Source organism: Rattus norvegicus, chromosome X (assembly GCF_036323735.1).
Source record: "Rattus norvegicus strain BN/NHsdMcwi chromosome X, GRCr8, whole genome shotgun sequence".
Classification (NCBI taxonomy): domain Eukaryota; kingdom Metazoa; phylum Chordata; class Mammalia; order Rodentia; family Muridae; genus Rattus; species Rattus norvegicus.
In genome coordinates this window covers 149,706,946-149,725,872 of record NC_086039.1, presented here as the reverse complement: position 1 = coordinate 149,725,872, position 18,927 = coordinate 149,706,946, and the positions used below count along the sequence as shown (strand labels likewise).

At 34.8% G+C, this 18,927-nt stretch overlaps 1 non-coding gene across 1 annotated transcript; it reads left to right on the top strand.

The window, feature by feature from the left end:
* Nucleotides 1–2,534: 2,534 nt before the first annotated feature.
* On the top strand, nt 2,535–2,641 carry LOC120099407 (U6 spliceosomal RNA). Its single transcript, XR_010061656.1, has one exon. It is a non-coding gene; the product is annotated as a U6 spliceosomal RNA (small nuclear RNA).
* Nucleotides 2,642–18,927: the final 16,286 nt, after the last annotated feature.

Below are 18,927 nucleotides of genomic sequence, written 5' to 3'. Positions count from 1 at the left end.
GCTTCTTCAGAAAAAATTTAATAACATAAAATTCTTTCCAAAATTAATTATAAATTTTTTGTTGCATGACCACTTAGGCATTTCCTTATTTGAATTCTTAGTAGAGGGGGGTGATGGGCATCATGAAGAATGATTTAATTTCAGGAGGTCCCAGAAGTGCTACTTCATTAGATAAAGATAGATGAGTAACTATTTATATAGGTCTTGGACATAGTGAAATACAAGAACTCAAACTATTCTGTCTCTAAACAAAAGCAACTCTGTTTTCTAAAATAATCATCTTTCCCTTCCTCAATTTTCTTCATTCTTTCCCATTGATGTGACATACTTGACATCATCCTGAAACAGCTATATATACTGATTATTGAATCCTAGATTAATGTCCTTGAATACTGCTTTTGAGTTTGTTAATGAATTTAAATTATTTAAACTTTTATTTTGTAAAGAAAAGTCCATTACCTTCTGAAATCATATTGATAGTTTCTCATTTATGTTATTAGATGATATTGTGACTTTTGGACTGGGTCGCTGTTCTTAGAATTGGTGAAAGCAAAATAAACTAGACAGAAGTATAGATTTCTTAACAAATAGAACTATTTTTCTCAAGGCCAAATTTTAATTCAGTGTAATAGTGTTTATATTTTACCACTGGAATTATTTTTTGTTTGAATTGTTTTTACATGAAACAAAGGAAAATATATAAAATGCCAAGTTCTATGATCCACATGATTTTTATTTTCAGTACATAATTTAAAATATAGGTTGTTGATGGAATGAGAAATCTAAATGTAGTATTATATATGCAATCTATTTTATCATGAGTTTTAAAATTCTATAAAAAATTCTGAAGTTCCAATAAGATCATTATTCCTTTAGCACCTTAATTAGGTTTCAAGACCACATTCATACACATAATTTAATTTGTGAATGAGTACATTGGTAAAAGTATGACAATACTAAAAAAATGATCATCTATCTTACAGATATCCAGATTTTGTTTAATTCTTTCCTCCCTTTCACCATAGGAAGATTGCACTTTGTGGCCCCCTTGTGGCTTGGTAGAATCATTGGGTAGTTTGAAATAAAAAGTTGTGAACAGAAATAACAAGACACATTTGGATCACCATATTTAATTACCAGGGTAAGCACTCCAAAATCACTTTCTCTCATAATAAGAATGAAATTCAGTAACTTTATCTTCAGATTTGTGAGTATTATACACTAAGTTATTTGCTTCTAAAATTTTAGAATTTCTTCAGTGGTAAAGGACTCTGACCTCATAGGTAGCAATGAATATCCTAGTAAGAGCACCAGTGGAAGGGGAAGCCCTGGGTCCTGCTAAGACTGAACCCCCAGTGAACTAGATTTTTGGGGGGAGGGCGGCAATGGGGGGAGGATGGGGAGGGGAACACCCATAAAGAAGGGGAGGGGGAGGGATTAGGGGGATGTTTGCCCAGAAACCGGGAAAGGGAATAACACTCGAAATGTATGTAAGAAATACTCAAGTTAATAAAAAAAAAGTGCCTTCATTATTAATGGGAAGCCTCTTAGACTATATTTGATAATTTATATTCATTAAACGACTCATAATGAGACTCTATTTTAAACTGGTAACTTCAAAGACAAGATGATCAAGCCATAAAGACTCACCTTGTGATTACAAAGTTATAACATGGACACAAATGACATCAGGTAAGGTAAAGATTGTCTTTAAGTGGTAGCCAATGATTTATTTAAAATGCTTATATAAAATTTCAACATAAATATCAACACCAAGGGTCCCATAAATTTCCTCAATTAAACAGTATTTTGCATTGAAAGATCATTTGTCTCTACCGGCAGAAGACACTTTATGATTTGGATATTCCTATCTTCATCCTATGTGTATTGTAATTTAAAACTTTTAACTTTTTTTCAAGTGCACTGATTGTTTTATTTTTTTATTTATTTGTTTGTTGCAGCGTTGGAATTAGAACTTCATGTCTTGCACATGGTATGGGAGTACTGTTCCCCTATGTTAACTCTCTTTAATGTTTTTCATTTTTCTAATTTTCCTTTACCTAATATTGTGACTCATATAATAAACGTAAGACAAACAACACATTTTTAGGGGTGGATAGATGTAGTTTCACATCCCCTGTTATTCTTGTTAGCTGTGCAATTTGGAACTAGTTTTACAACACTGAGCTTTAGTTTCTTCCATCACAAGTATGTTCTGAACTTGAAGGTAATTATTAGTGAACAAGGTCAACAACATAAACACATAATAATTGTTCATTATATGTACAAACACAAAATATGGATTCAGTCAGTTGTTATTTACTATATAAATATAGTTATATAATTATGTACATATAACTGTACATATACAAGCATGCATATATATATTATATACAACAATAATAATCAAATACAAATATGTTACCAAGTTGAGAGTGGAGAGATATCTGAAAGAGGTTCAAGGGAGAGTCACAAGGAAGGACCAGAGGGAGGAAACAGAAGTAAGGAAATTGATGTTTTTATATTTCAGTCAAGTGCTCGCTTCGGCAGCACATATACTAAAATTGGAACGATACAGAGAAGATTAGCATGGCCCCTGCGCAAGGGTATATTTCAGTCAAAAATATATAAAAACACAAATAACAAATTATAAATACAAAATCTGAAACACAGAAATGAAGGAGTAACACATTGTTACAATCGTACATTTTAACCTATTTATTTGCTTTCAGTTTCAAAATTAGTCTTAGTATTTCAGGAAATCAGTGAATAAAAAGCAGAAATTGGACTCCATCATTATTTAAAAGAACAGAAACATATGGCCTTTCAAAGGAGACCTATATTATTTTACTGTTTCTGTGCACTAAGAAAATCAGAGACTACATTCATATATCTGAGAAAGTTAGAGATGTCAGTGTCTTTGTATCATCTATTATAATAAGCAATATACGGTAGGTGTTTAAAAATACTTTTCTGAGTATTACATCAATACTTTATATCTGCACTCACATTGTACTAGGCACAAAGTCTCATGAGGTACATATTATAATTTCTGTAGTTTACTGAAGACAAGATGGTAGGAAGTCAGTTATAAATGGTCACATATCTAATCAAAATTCGACCCTTAATCTACTTGAATCAGTTACCCTACTAATTAGTATCTACGCCGTCCATTCCATGGCTACGGAATTTAGTTAGCAAAGCATTATCTATGTCTCTCATAATCATAGCAAGTAAGATTCGTGATCACTGCCTTTTATTATTTATTGTCAGCGTCTATCTCTCTAAAGTATGTGAAAATTGTCAGCATCTTCTCATATTGATTGGTTTCAGCATAATCAGAATCATTCTGTCAAATTTTAACACACTTTGCCTGTCTTATCCATGGTTTCATCAAGATCCTACATTCTAATGCTGGCAAGACTCCAAATGCCCATTTCATTTCCCGCATGCTTTATTCTTCTGTGCTAATCTGAGATATTGTGCAGCTCAGGTTTTTTCCCGTGATTTTCAGTGGGGCAGTCTTTATTTGTTGTCATGTTCTCATGTGTCATCTTATATTTCATCTGAATAACTTATACATCTATTAACTTATGTATACCTAGTAGGTACAAACTTCAACTCAGACTTCTTTCTATCCTTTGTTTCATTTTTCTGAATTGCATGATTGCATTTTTTAAATCATTCTATCTTGCATTCACATTCCCTTTAGATACTCCTATTTTTAACCAAAAAGAAAAAAATCTTAGCTTATTAGTTAAGACTCAAAACTTTCAATATAAGCCATCCTTCTACACTTATATTCTATATAAATCATTCCATTTGGTATTATAGCCCAACTGATTAAATATCTATTTTCACTAATACGTACACACTCCCTTCTGATTTTTTAAAAATTTGTAATAAGATTCTTCTACCATCCAGTTTTGCCTATTTCAAACAATACCATTATTCTAAGCATTATGTACAATGTAGTCTTTATTTGGCTATACCTTATGATCCAGATTAGAGGGGATTTTGCAACAACTCTAGCTCAAAGCAACCCCTAGTGATTAGACCTTCCCAGATCAGACCCTAGCAAGTATAAGCACTCTAAAGATGAAGATGCTTTTGCTCTTTGTGTAGTAAATATTATATAGTGAATTTCCAGTCAAGTTAGGCAGTTCTTTGCAGACTTTTTAAGATCGTGATTTTGTGAAGCATATGAGTAAATAGTTAACAACTTTTGTTATATACATATTATTATCATTATGAGAACTGTTTTCCTGAACAAAACAGCTATTGATTTTTTTTTTAATTCAAGAGTGGTGTGTATCTTCAAGGAGACTTGGTTGGAAAAAATTAATATTTAATTTGTTAATATTTATCAATTGGGCATAGTTTCTGGGTTAGGAATGAGGACTTATATACACTTCTCTTAGTTCAGGGACCTCATCAGGCACAGACATATCCAGGCATGGCCAACACAAAATAAATACAATGCATCGCTGGAGGTTCTATGTCTCATAAACTTTAACAGGGCTGTATTTCTTAATCTTAAAGATCCTTTCTGTATATATTATAGCTTTCTGTTGTTGTTTGTGTTGGGAGATTTCTGTGTGTATGAACATGTTTGTCTTTGAGTCTAAAAATATATCTTATGCTTTTCTTTGCCTCTTTATTTCCCTTCCCCTCTATTTCATATTTTATTTTATTATTATACTTCAAATGCCTCATTTTGCTATTAAGAGGCCAAAAGTATGTGTATTCTAATGGGAGAGAAGACGGGGAGAAACTTGAAGCAATTGCGTTTTGGGAATCTGTGATCAGAATATACTTTATAAAAGAAAAAAATTAATGAAAAAGTTTAAAACATATACTTTAATAAATCACACTATCTTCAATTATTTCATGTACCACATTGATCAGATTTACAGAATTGTACTTTAATAAAATAATGACATAAATAAACATTTTACCGTACTTACTTCTAATGTCTATAAGCTCTATGAAGACTGTGGGTTTGTTTGATTTATTAATTTAGCACATTACCATGTATATCACATACATATTTACTCTATGAATGACCCTTTAGAAATGGCAAGGATACACAGATATTTTTCTAATGAGCAAACTTTATTTTTCACCCTAATTTCATTCACTTTCTTAATGTTTGAAAGAAAATCCATGCTTTATGTCTGTGTTCTGCTTTCTAACATAGTTACATCATGTTACTTAATATTTTATTTTCTTACTTTGGCCTCAGTCTTCTCATTCAAACTTTCCAACAAGGCTTCTAGTAATTGTAATTCCAATGAAAAAGTAAATGTAACTTTAAAAAAAATCTCATATGATCATGTTTCTTTAATAACCAAAGCAACATCTTCAATGAAATAGAGTAGTAGTATTATATTGTTAAGATACTCATTTAAAAAATAAGTTTTGAGGCTTGTAAAATATAGTTAAACCAATTTAAATCTGTAAATTGAAGAATAATTTCTCATTATTTTGCATTATCTTTCTTTCTTTTACTTTCACTCACTGTTCAGAGTAAGGAGATTTTAACCATACCTCATCATGTTTGAAATACAACATGTGTTGTTTTTATCCTCTTAATAAGAAACACTATAGCCTTAAAGTTTGAAAAATTCTCTTAAATGAATCACAGCAATACACATAAATATTGGTTTGGGGTTGATACTCAGTTTTAGCTGCTTTTTACTAAAGACAAAGATTAGGGATTTTAAACTCAAAAACTCACAATGTGTTTGAGGAATGCATTAGTTACACTTTTCACATATTAAAATTATGGTGATAGATGAAGAGCAATATAAGCAAGTTCACAAGAAATATCTAAGCTTGGAACACAGATTGGGCTGTGTCCAGAAGTTTATATTCCTTTCATTATAGAGTGGTCCTTCAAAATTGCATTGTCTAATACAAACTCAGAATCCGTACTTCATTAGCACTACCACACATTGAAGTTTATCATATCCAGCATATGCCATCAAAGAAGTGTGTCTTAGTTTGCATTCACAAATTGGCTATGGAATAGATATATTCTAAGCAACAATAAGAAAGAATCTTCAGCCTCTGCTCCACCCTTTGTCCCTGCATTTCCTTCTGACAGGAGCATTTCTGGATTAATAATTTGGGACAGGTGGGTGGCTGCATCCCTCAACCAGGGGCTGTGCCTATCCACTTGATATGGTCTCTACAGGTCATATCTCCCTTTTGTTGGGTATTTCAGCTAATGACAACCCTGTTGGGTCCTGGGAAACTTTTGCCTCCCTGTCAACTGGGACTTTCTAGTGGCTACTCTCAGTTCTCCATCCCCCTACTGCCACACACCTCTATTCAATTTCCTGTCCCTCTGTACTTCTCCTGTCTCCTCCCAACTTAATCCTGTCCCCCTTTCCCCTCCTCTCCTCCCTCCCTCCCAGGACCCTCCCTCTCTCTACCTCTCATGATTACTTTCTACCACTTCTAAGTAGAACTGAAGGAAAGGCCATCCAGAGACTGCCCCACTTAGGGATCCATCCCATTTTCAGAATCAAACTCAGACACTATTGCTGACACCAAGAAGTGCTTGCTGGTAGGAGCCTGGTATAGCTATCCCCTAAGAGACTGTGCCAGAGTCTGACCAATACAGATGCAGATGCAGATGCAGATTCAGACTCAGATTTAGACTCAGATTCAGATGCAGATGCAGATGCAGATACAGATGAAAAATATCTAAATGAGCACAAGGTTCCTTATAGAGGACTTAGGGGAAGAAATGAAGGAACTGAAGGGGCTAGCAATCCCACAGGAAGAACAACAATATTAATCAGACCCCCAAGTCTCCCCGGGACTGAACCAGCAACCAAAGAGTACATATGGAGAGACCCATGGATCCAGCTGTATATATAGCAGAAGATGCCCTTGTTGGGCGTCAGTGGGAGGGGAGGCCCTTGGTCCTGTGGAGGCTTGATGCCTCAGTGTAGGGGAATGCCAGAGCAGGGAGGCAGGAGTGGGTGGATGGGTGGGGGAGCAACCTCATAGAAGCAGGGAGGATGGGGGAAGCGATAGGGGGTTTTACTGGGAAGGGAGATAACATTTAAGATGTAAATAAATAAAATAACCAATAAAAAAAGTTAAAAAAGAAGAGAAAGAATCTTGTGGTTGATTTCAGTGTTCCACTTGCTTTTGTCATACCTCTTTGCTCCCAAGTGGCTGTTAATAGTTTCATCTATGATTCAAATGTCAGAGCGAAGCATAAGGTAGCATTTTATGAGTTACCAGTCAGGGAAACTCCAGTGATACCTAAAACAATACATAAAATTATTGTCTTTGTTCTTGGTTGTTCACCATACCTAGATGACAAGACCCTACTGTTGAAGACATCACACACTTTGGTTGAAGGACATAAAGTATAGATTTTGAACTAAAAAGAAACTCTCTTTCTCCCCCGCCGCCCCGCCCCATCTCTCTGTCTCACCAACTCCACCCTACCCTCTGTCTGTGGATAGCTTTTATAGTGATGTAAAATGGCTTAAGTAGAAACTACATAAGTGGTCTTCTCAAAGGCTGGAGCATGTATACTGTAACTACCATCTGCCAGGAAATATGTGCCCACTAGTAGCAAGATTGTTTATGGGGTGTAGCCAACTTGGCTATATCTGGAATGAACTACAATCTAGAATTGGAAGGCTCACCTTGATCCTGATCTTGAGGCTAGGAGATACCAATTTCTGACCTGAACCTTGGCATGAAGATATTGAGGCAAATTGGCTATCAATCTCAGGAGACTAACACAAGGAGATCTCTAAATTCAAGGTCACCTGGGACAAAGCAGTCCCAGACCCAGGGGTGGTGGTACACACCTTTATTCTGGGGCACATCTTCTGCTAGAGACCTACATAAGAACATTGGAAGAAGGAAGAGTCTCTCTTTTAAACCCGTATGCCTTGAGGGACTAAGCATCTGCTAGATCCTTGGAGTTCCACTCACAGCTGTTGCTGATCATTGTTGGGGAGTAAGACTACAGACTGTAAGTCATCAACAAATTCCCTTACTATATAGAAACTACCTATAAGTTCTGTGACTCAAGAAAACCCTGACCAATACATGTGGTTACAGATTTCTTTCTTGATTGGACATGATACCTGTTTCATAGGAGGAAATTCATGCCTACTGCCATGAACTCAAAGCCTATAGGTAAGAAAGCCATCACTGTTAGGGAAGAAACTATTGACATTTTTACTCTAAATCTTCATGTCGAATTGCCTTTTAAAAATGTATGTTTATATTCACAGGATTTTGATGCAGTCAACCAAGGATAGATACGTTTCTCATTGCAATGGGCAATGGTTAATGCAGAGATTTACATGTGTTCAAAGTGCTGAGATAAATGACTGTGAGTACTCAGCCATAGATAGGACACATTTTATTTGATTCCTGATGAACTATTAAAGTGTCTTTGTATCAGGATCTCAAGTAGAATATTATCACAAAGGAAAGTAGTAATCTCTGGAGAAAGATACATTTCTACAAACTTAGCCCTCTTGATTCTATCACAATTATATCATTAAAATGTTTTAGATTCTTTTACAATTTCTTCTCCACCTCTCTCTTCCTTTTCTTTTCAGGCAAGATTTCACTAGGTAGCCAGTATTGCCTATGTAAACCAAGCTGTCCTCAAATTGGTAGCAATACTCCTTATTCGGTCTTCAGAATATTAAGATTATAGACCTGTATCATCTTATCTATCAGCTTCTACTAAGTTTTATAAACATAAAAACATTTCAGTATTTGAGCAAAACTGCTCATTATAGAGAAGACCAAAAACACATACTTTTTCATTCTGAAGTTTACTCATGTCTTTGACATTAATAAAGCACATTCATGTGGTAAATGAGAAAGAATGGGTGACTGAAGATGTGATTATGAAAATGTACTAGGGGACTAAAGTAAATCTAAGTCTACTCCTTAATTCTATTTATTGTATTTGTTCAAAAAATCCTATCACAAAGCTTTAAGTATTCATGCTTTATTGTGATATTGCTAATTTCCACTTCACTTCATGCCATAATATTCAGTCAAACTCCAGTCTATCAAATGCATATTCACATTTGTCATGTGAGTTAACATTTTAATTCTGCAGCCAATAAGATTATTTTTGCAGCTTGTTGTCATCTTGTATCATCATAGATAGTATTCAGAAAGTAAAATGCTCAGTTCCAACGTACTAGTTCCCCTTGCCTTATCCAATATTCACCCCCCACTCTATAAATTCAGTATTGATGTTCCAGTAATGTCTATGTAAGTAAAACAAGGAAAAACAAACAAATGAACAGGTGGGCAACAGACACAGAAAATCTGTAAGAATCTCATTTCCAGTTACAAAGGGCTTCCATAATTATTGTAGAAAGTTTAAAACCATAGATAAATGTACATACACAATCCAGGTGTATAAATCATAGACATGTATTATGTTGATATCTATATGACCAAACTAATACATATGTAAAGGCTTAAATGTATTTGTACATTTCACTCTACTTATCTCTATATATCATACACATGAAAGCACATCCTATATTCTTTTGTAGACATGTTCATGTATGAACCAGGACCCTATTAATTTTGGCTTTGTGAAAGAATCAAATAGTCTAAAACATGCCACATATGAAAGCCTCAAGTAATTTAAATCAAAAGAGTAACGTTATCTTATCATATTTTAAAAATCAACATAATACATAGCACCGAGCTGAAAAAATAGGGTTTAAAGCATTGCTAAACATCCCACTCTGTGTTTTCTAAATAGAACATATATCTATTCTTCGGAAAATCTGTTCAAATAAAAGCCAAAATGGGTGACAATAAATCTTTGGTCTTAGTAGAAGTTGTCATTCTGAGTAGAGAAAGATGATTTGTTGATCAGAATAGGCCAAACAGGATCCTGTAGTATCTGGAGAGTAGTTTTGGCCTATTTCCCAATTAGCTGTATCACTATTCTATAGCTTGTTCCTTAAAATACTGAGTTTTATAGTCTACCATAAAATTAACCATAGCCACATAAACAGATAGACATGAAATCAATCTTGTTTTAAGAAAGTTCTTACTCCATAATTGTATATACTACATTTATATGTATACATACATGTGTATACTTATGCATGTATATGTGTGCATATACTATATGACAAATTACTATAGTATGCTATAACAGTGTACTAAGCCATATTATGATATGGCCTACTTTACTGGTTTTTATTTTATTTTATTTTGTTTTTGTTGTTTTATTGTTGTTGTTGAAATTGTTACTTTGCCTGTCAGTAAGATTAAAATTTCAACCGTGGTTATTAGTATGTCCCCAGCATATTAGTTTCACTCATGTCAGGCAGTTATTTCTCTCTATAATCTTTAAAATCTCATCTGATTATTTGTCCTGCCATTTGTCTCTACATGTAATTTTAAAATTGATTATTTACTCTCTGATAGTCTCTGAATAAAGATAAATTAAAATTAGGTAAATCATATACTTCAGAGTAATTTTTAAAAATTCCAAATGGACACCATGACTCTATAACCACAGAGAATGTAATTTCACCAAAATCCAACAATCTGCACTTCAATTTCAAATCCTTTTATCCCCATGATATTTTGCTATTTGGATTCAATATGTTTCTGCTTTTTATAAGTTTAGTGAGTTCCATATTCAAACATGTGATTACCCAGAATTGAGAATTTTAATTCTGACCTCTGTGAACATGTATATATGCAAGCTTTATAAGTCTTTTTATAGCTCATAATCTGGAGTCTACCTAGGTTCTTAATTTTAGACAGAGTTGCCCAAAATAAAAAAAAACAATCAAAAGATACTTCTATTAAATCATAGTATTTCCAACTGATACTACATTTTTTATTTTATTTGCTTGTTTCCTGATCTTAAAAGAATGACCATGTTGAGCAATATTAAAGGGCATGTAAGTGTTTGGAAAGTAGCCGCTATTTTTTTTCTTCTTGTGTTATAGTAACAAAGCCCTACCATAGCAACTTGTTTGATGCTAAAATCAATAGAATATTCCCAAATATCTTTGACTGATTAATTAGAAGTTGTTTTTCTTACTAGCAAACTAATTTAAGAAAGCTGTTCTTTTCTGTTAATAATAACTGTAACTTATCAATCTGTGTTTTAAAACACCAAATGAGTTGTATAGATATTAGTCCATTAAGACTTCAAGATCAATATGCAAATTACACTGGATTGTATAAGAAGTATTTTGATATTCCCCAAACACTAAATTCATTAAGAGTGTTTTTCTATAGCTGACAATTTGGAATCTATTTGATATGAACATTCTGATATGAATCTAGTTTTTCTAAATATTCCTTTCTTTGCACTAAGCATACCTAATGAATCATTTAGATAAATTAATGATTCTCCATAGTTTACTAGAATAGTCTTTGTAAGGTTAATTAAGTAAAAGTCTCCTCTTGTTTTCCACACTTCCAACTACTCTTATCATCTAAGTCAAATTATGCCCTTCTGACAAGCCAATTTCATACAACTATGCTACTATTTTTATATGATCAGCTGTGATCGTAAATTTGTTCATTTTTCTGTTACTTCATGGAAGAAATCACTAGACATATGTGGTAGTTTAAGAGGTGTGGACTTCTTGAAGGAAATGTATCATAGAGCATGGCTTTGAGGTTTAAAACTTATGTTAAGCCCCCCAGATTATCTCTCTCTCTCTCTCTCTCTCTCTCTCTCTCTCTCTCTCCCTCTCTCTCTCAGGAGTAGACCAAGATGTATATCTCCAGCACCATTTTTTGCCTCTTTGCCACTAGGCTGATAATGATCTAGAACTCTGAAACTGTAAGCAAGTTCCATTTTTTTTAACATGTCGGCATGGCCATGGGGTCTCAATACAGCAATAGAACACTGACCAAGACAGTATATTAATTAATGATTAAAATGAAGGCTAACTGATATTACAGAGGCCTAGTTATATTTCCTTTTCTTTTGTTAACTGTAATACATAGGCTAAAATAGAGTGGTGAATTATTTTAACTTTCTATTTTTACACTTTGTGTTCATGTTAAAATTGCTTAATTAGTTTATCTTCATTCTTCCTTGTACTCATGACCTAAGTGCTAGGGAGGTAGTTATAAATATAATATTTATAAACTTTTACTTTTAAATATAATACTACAGTGGAAAGTATAGTATTTGAAGGATATGAATAAAATATGTAATGTAGTAAATTCTAGTAAGTAATCCAAATGAGAAAATAGAAAATGATAATATGAGTGCATTGAATGTCATTTGGCCAAGATGGATTAAAATATTTTCATTGAAATGATAGTATTGGAGCTCATACCTGAAAAAAATGAGGGCTTACACCAGTTATTCATTGAAATGAAAAAATTATTCCTGGTAGACTAAACTATACAAACATTAATGAAGATTTATGCCATGTTTCAAGATTAGGCAGTAGGACAGTGAGCCTATTTCAGAATCACCAAGTAGTTGAAGATACAGAGTACAGTAAAGAAAAAAATAGTAACTGTGCCTTTGAAAGATGGTCACTATTTTTGTAGTATATATAAGGTGACATTGTAAACATTTTGTTTTTTAAAATTATGTATATGAATACTTTGCTTTGATGTATGTCTGTTCATCCTATGTGTGCTTTGGTGCCTGCAAACATCAGAAGATGCTGTAAGATACTCTGGGAAAGGAGTTACAGAGGTTTGTATGCTGTCATGTAGGTTCTGGGAATCAAATCTTAGTTCTCTGCAAGAGCAGTCAGTACTCTTACTCTAAGAGCCATCTCTCCAGCAATCCCCATTTTTCCTTTTGATTAGGATAGTGGTATTTTATAACTTATACTTTAAAATAATAGTTCAGGTTCTATATTGATATGCTTAAGGCAGTTAGGAAGATATTAATGAAACCAGTTTAGTAGACTAATGATTTATACAGATGACTATAAATAGTTGCTAGAAGTCTAGTCATGGGGGCACTGAAGCTGACAAATGGAAGAATTCTGGGTATATGTTTTCATGATTTTTTGAGTGACACAGAGTTTGAGGTGAACAGAGAAATTGAGAATGATCTCTGAGTATGTGCCCTAAAGTACACAAAGAATAGAGCTCCACTTTCCTGGATATGAAAGGTTGTGAATTGTAGATTTAATAAAGCAAAACAAAATTTTAGTGTTATAGAATATTAAGTTAATGTTGCCTTTTGTCATATGTGGTAACTCATAATCCTAAAAGTTTGGAGGATAAGACAAGAGTACTTTCTTTTTTAAAAATTAATGAATTAATTTAATTTACATTCCAGATTTTCTTTCCCTCCCAGTCCACCCTCTGACTGTTCCACATCCCATACCTCTCCCCACCCCAGGTCTCCACAAGGATGTCCAAACCCCACCCACCCCACCAGACTTCTAAACTTCCTGGGGCCTCCACTCTCTTGAGGGTTAGGTGCATCTTCTCTGACTCAACCCAGACGTGGGAGTCCTCTCCTGTATAAGTGTAGGAGGCTTCACCTCAGCTGGCATATGCTGCCTGGTTGGTGATTCAGTGTCTGAGAGATCTTGGGGGTCCAGATTAATTGAGACTGTGGTCCTCCTACAGGGCCATCCTCAACTTCCTCCATCTTTTCCCTAATTCAACCAGAGGAGTCAGCAGCTTCTGTTCATTGGTTGGGTGCACATAGCAGCATTTGACTCTTTCAATTGCTTGTTGGGTGCTTTGGAGAGCAGTCATGATAGGTTCCTTTTTTGTGAATGTCCCATAGCCTCGGTAAAGTTGTCAGGTCTTGGGCTTTCCCCTCGAGCTAGATCCCACTTTGGGTCTGTCACTGAACCTCCTTTCCCTCAGGCTCTTCTCCATTTTCATCCTTGGATTTCTTTCAGATAGGAAGAATTATGGTTCAGAGCTTTGACTGTGGGAGACCAACCCCATTCCTCACTTGATGCCCTGTCTTTCTGCTTGTGGTGGGTTCAATAAGTTCCCCTTTCCCACTGTAGGGCATTCATCTAGGGTCCTTCCTTTTGAGTCCCGAGGATTTCTCACTTCCCAGGTCTGGTGCTTTCTAGAGCGTCCTCCTAACCTCCTTCCTCCTGTGGTTTCCTGTTTCCATTCTTTCTACTGGCCTTCAGAGCTTCAGTCCTTTCCCCCTACCCAATACCATTTCATGTTCCCCTCTCACTCCACCCTCTCCCCTTTCCCTCCCCTGTCTCCCCTCCCCATTTGGTCGCTTTCTTCTCCTTCCCAAGTGGGAATGAGGTGTTCTCACTTAGGTCAAGACAAGTATTTTCATTAATTTGAGACCAGCCTATGATAATGCCAGTCTAGCATGATTAAAGTGGGAAACCCTACTTCAAAGTAAAGCATGTAAGCCACTACACATCTGGGTTCATATTGTAAGAAGTTGAGTACATACATCTGAATTTTATATGTAAGATGAAGATAAGAAATATAAATTTGATAACCATAAAAATAAAGGTAACATGAGATTGTAATTTACCACCATACTAGTTACCAGAGTCTAACACTTAAGGCTCAGCCTTGAAACACTATTACTTTGAAGAGAAGTGAATGTTCCAATATAGCAGACAGTGAAAGAGCAACAAGTGTTGTACTAAAAACTATATTGTATATCAAAATATACTGAAGCTAAAGTGAAGATAGTGTGTTATAGTGGAGATAAATCAAGTCAAATGATGATGAACAATGGAAGGTAAAAATGAGACATTACCAGTGACTTTAGAATTTTTGACATTGTTAGAGTACTAATTGACACTAAGACATAGTAAAGGAAAAAGATAAGACATAGTGCATAATGACTTCTGTTATATATGCGACTATAGGAGAAATTTATCATAGAAATGAACAATTTGCCTTGAATTTTAATAGGAGAGTGCTATGTGGAAAACAGATCAAATGGTATCAAAAGTGGAGAAAAATGTCAAGATGGGGAAATGGCTCAGTGGATGCAAGGGTTGTTGTACAAGCATAATTAACAGAATTAGGATTCTTGAACATGAATAAAAATTTGGGTATTGGCAGTTGGTAATGCTAGGTATATGGGGTGATAGAGATAGAAAGGTCATTATGATTTTTTTTGACCACAGCCTAGTTTCAGGTTCAGTAAGAAAGCTTGTCTCAAAGGAAGAAGCTAGGATGATGGAAAAGGAAACTCAATCTGTAATTGCAACTGAAATGGGAAGAAACCATGACATTGTGAAGATGTTTTATCATTCAAGATGGCAGGACCTGGTAGTGGATTGAGATGTAGAATGAGAAAGAAACAATGAATCATTTGGAATGATGAAGTTTGTATTAATGGAGTTAAGAAATATTTAGTCTTAAGACATGGGGAAAGGTCAGCATGTGTGTAAACATGTTAAACAGAGAAGTATAGATATGAATGAAAAAGAATAATTAATGCATAGCAAATTACAAGCATCAGTGATAGTATTAGAGAAGTGATGAATAATAATATTCAGACTGAGTAAAAATGGATTCAAATTTCAGCTGGATATTGTTTTGTTTAATTACGTGACACATGTTCCGTGCAAAAGAAGCAGAAAATGTAAGGTATATTTCTGGTGTTTTGGAATAGGGTAAGAAATTTTTATTGCTGAAATAAATTGAACAAAATTCAGAAGATTAATAGCTGGTATCAAGAAATCTGTTCTATAAAGCAAAAGTTCTAATGTGTCTGATACATTTCATTCAGCATGTGGAAGAGCATGAGATTATGTTTGTAAATCCCCATGATTTTAGTAGCTATCATAAGCTTGCTTTAGGTTAGACATAGAATTAAATTTATTTTTTTTGGATGCTCTAATACACACACACACGCACACACATACACACACACACAGAGTCACACATAAACACACACACACACACACACAATTAGGAGGAAAATAAATTCCAAAAACCCACATTCAGATTCCGTTTTAACACTGATTTGCTGTATTGTTGTTTCTAGTTGTTATTTTCTCATACATATTTTATCTTGAAAATAGGCCTGCAAGCTATATGTTCTTTTTTTTCCCTTTAACCATCTTTGAAAGTTGTATCTCAGTAAAACAATTAATTCTTAGCTCCTATATTCTCAGTCAAATTCTCATCTCCTACTTTCATAATCTGCTATTGTGTGGTCCTCAATGAATCACTTTTCTTTCCCTCACACTGTAACCATTCAGTGAGCATACTGTGAAATGTTACATCTCACTTTTAGTCATGTTCATTCTCTTTGAAATGTGCAGAGGATGGTTTCAGCTAGGTATGGTAAGACCCATACATGTGACTCCCTCTAAAGGAGAAGGTTTTACTAACACTTTGTAAGAAGTAGGAGGCATATTAGTTTCATTATGTAGGACACATGAGTAGCAGTCCAGTGTCAGTCAAAAGGCAGAGGTGGCATGGTGTCTTAGTTCCTGTTCTGTTGCTGTGAAGATACACCACCACCAAGAAAACTTAAAGATAACAATTCATTGTGGGATTGCTTAAAATTTCAGTGTTAGTCCACAATCCTCATAGCATCAAGCATAGTGGCAGGCAGGCAGGCAGGCAGGCAGGCAGGCAAGCAGGCAGGCAGGCAGACAGAACAAGATTGGGAATGGCACTAGCTCCTTGCAACCTCAAAGAGCATTCCAACTTCCTCCCACCGTTTCAACATGGCTATACATCCTTCAACAATACCACACATCCAAATTCTTCCTCAGCAGTGCCACTGAGTGTGAACCAAGCATTCAAAAATATGAGCCCATGGAGATCATTCTCATTCAATCTACCTCAGAGGAAAATGGAGGAAAAAGTCTTTTTAAAAATATTTTTATGCAGGAAAAAAGAAAATGGTGGTAAACATACTAATGAACCAATAATTTTACTGCTCTGTGAGGTACAAAATCTTTTCAGGCTGTCAGGTAACTGAACCTGGAATGAGTAAAGTGTATGATTAAGGCAGAGATGAGTGACAAAATGTTTGCCGAGTTTGATCCCAGATTGCTCTATACAGGAGAAACAAATAAGAAATTGGAATTAACACAATTTCCTCAGACACTTTACTATGAATGAATTGAGTCATGATGTAAAGTTCAATTCAAATGTGGCTTCTGTCAAGTGCTCTCTAATTACTATATCAAAATTAATCATGCTCTCCTCTTTGCTGACAAATCTTTTGTTTAATGTCCCCCTTAATTACATACCATGATCATGACCTAATAATTAATGTCTGTGTGAGTTACTAACTACAGTATTTTAAAAATAGAAATGTTATCTTTGGTAACAAATATTTTTGGTTGGGACATAAATGACATAATGTGACATCATAAGGACCACAAAAGTATTATTAAAATAACATTGAAATAAGAATTTCTGACATTTTCTATTAATGAATCAAGATACATGGGATATATACAAAGAAATAATATTAATTTCTTTCTCTCTGAGTATAAATTGAAGAATGTAAGCAACTACTGGTGCAATAAAAAAAGTGTTTTCACTGAACTGAGAATAGGTCCCCTATTGAAGGAATCAGAGAAAGAACTGGAAGAGCTTGAAGGGGCTCGAGACCCCAAAAGTACAACAATGCCAAGCAACCAGAGCTTCCAGGGACTAAGCCACTACCTAAAGACTATACATGGACTGACCCTGGACTCTGACCCCATAGGTAGCAATGAATATCCTAGTAAGAGCACCAGTGGAAGGGGAAGCCCTGGGTCCTGCTAAGACTGAACCCACAGTGAACTAGTCTATGGGGGGAGGGCGGCAATGGGGGGAGGGTTGGGAGGGAAACACCCATAAGGAAGGGGAGGGGGGAGGGGGATGTTTGCCCGGAAACCGGGAAAGGGAATAACACTCGAAATGTATATAAGAAATACTCAAGTTAATAAAAAAAAAAAAAAGTGTTTTAACAGCAACACAATTCCTGGGACTCAGAAGATGACTCAATCAGTAAGAAATGTGTATAAGCAGGAGGACCTGAGTTTTATCTCAATACACCCATATATAAGCTATTGTAGTAGGGCACACCTGGAGATGTTGTGATATCAGTCTAGCTTAAGTGGTGAGCTCTTGGTTCAGGAAAAGACCTTGTTTCAAAAATAAGTTGGATAACAATTGAGTAGGACACCTGGCATTACCCTCTTGCCCCGACGCCATGCATGGGCACACAGATATGAACATGCATACATACATGCATTTACACCAAAATACAATTCTTAATAAACAAACAACACAATGGCTAAATACGGTTTTAGCATAAACTACCATTAAGTTACTACCTCAAATTTTCTACTTGATTGTTGTTTGTCAATTACTGGACTAAATGGTTTTGGCAATATTGAGATACATATTCTAATTTGGGGGCCACATTACACTTTGTTTTTACCAATATTCACAGTAAAAATTGTAAAATCCTTTGATTTGATGAATGGTAAGAGAATTTGTTAGTTAAAAATCACATCTATTTGCATTCTCTTAATTAAGAAATATTCTTCAGTTTTGGGGATCTGTTGAACTTTGTGATAATATAGTTTTGGAATGGGGTATAAAGTATATTTCTCACCAGCATTAAAAATGGGTAACACATCTCCATTCCTAGTATTTGGATAATACTGTCTGTTGATATGGTTTACATGATAATCATAGTAGTAACAACAACAAACATCAAAGAACAATGTGTCATGTACACCATTGTGGTAATTTGTAAACATTTCAATAAATATTGATGATGCATTAGATATCTTAGAAATACTTATATTTGATCAGAAAATCATTATTACAAGTATTCATTGATTTGCAATGCATCATTTAATGTTTACATTCATTTCTATCTTCCATTTTTCCTTTCAGTTACTTCTCAACAGCAGTTTATAATTCATACCATCGTCATAGCTATGGCATGCATAGGGGTCTTTATGTTTGTGT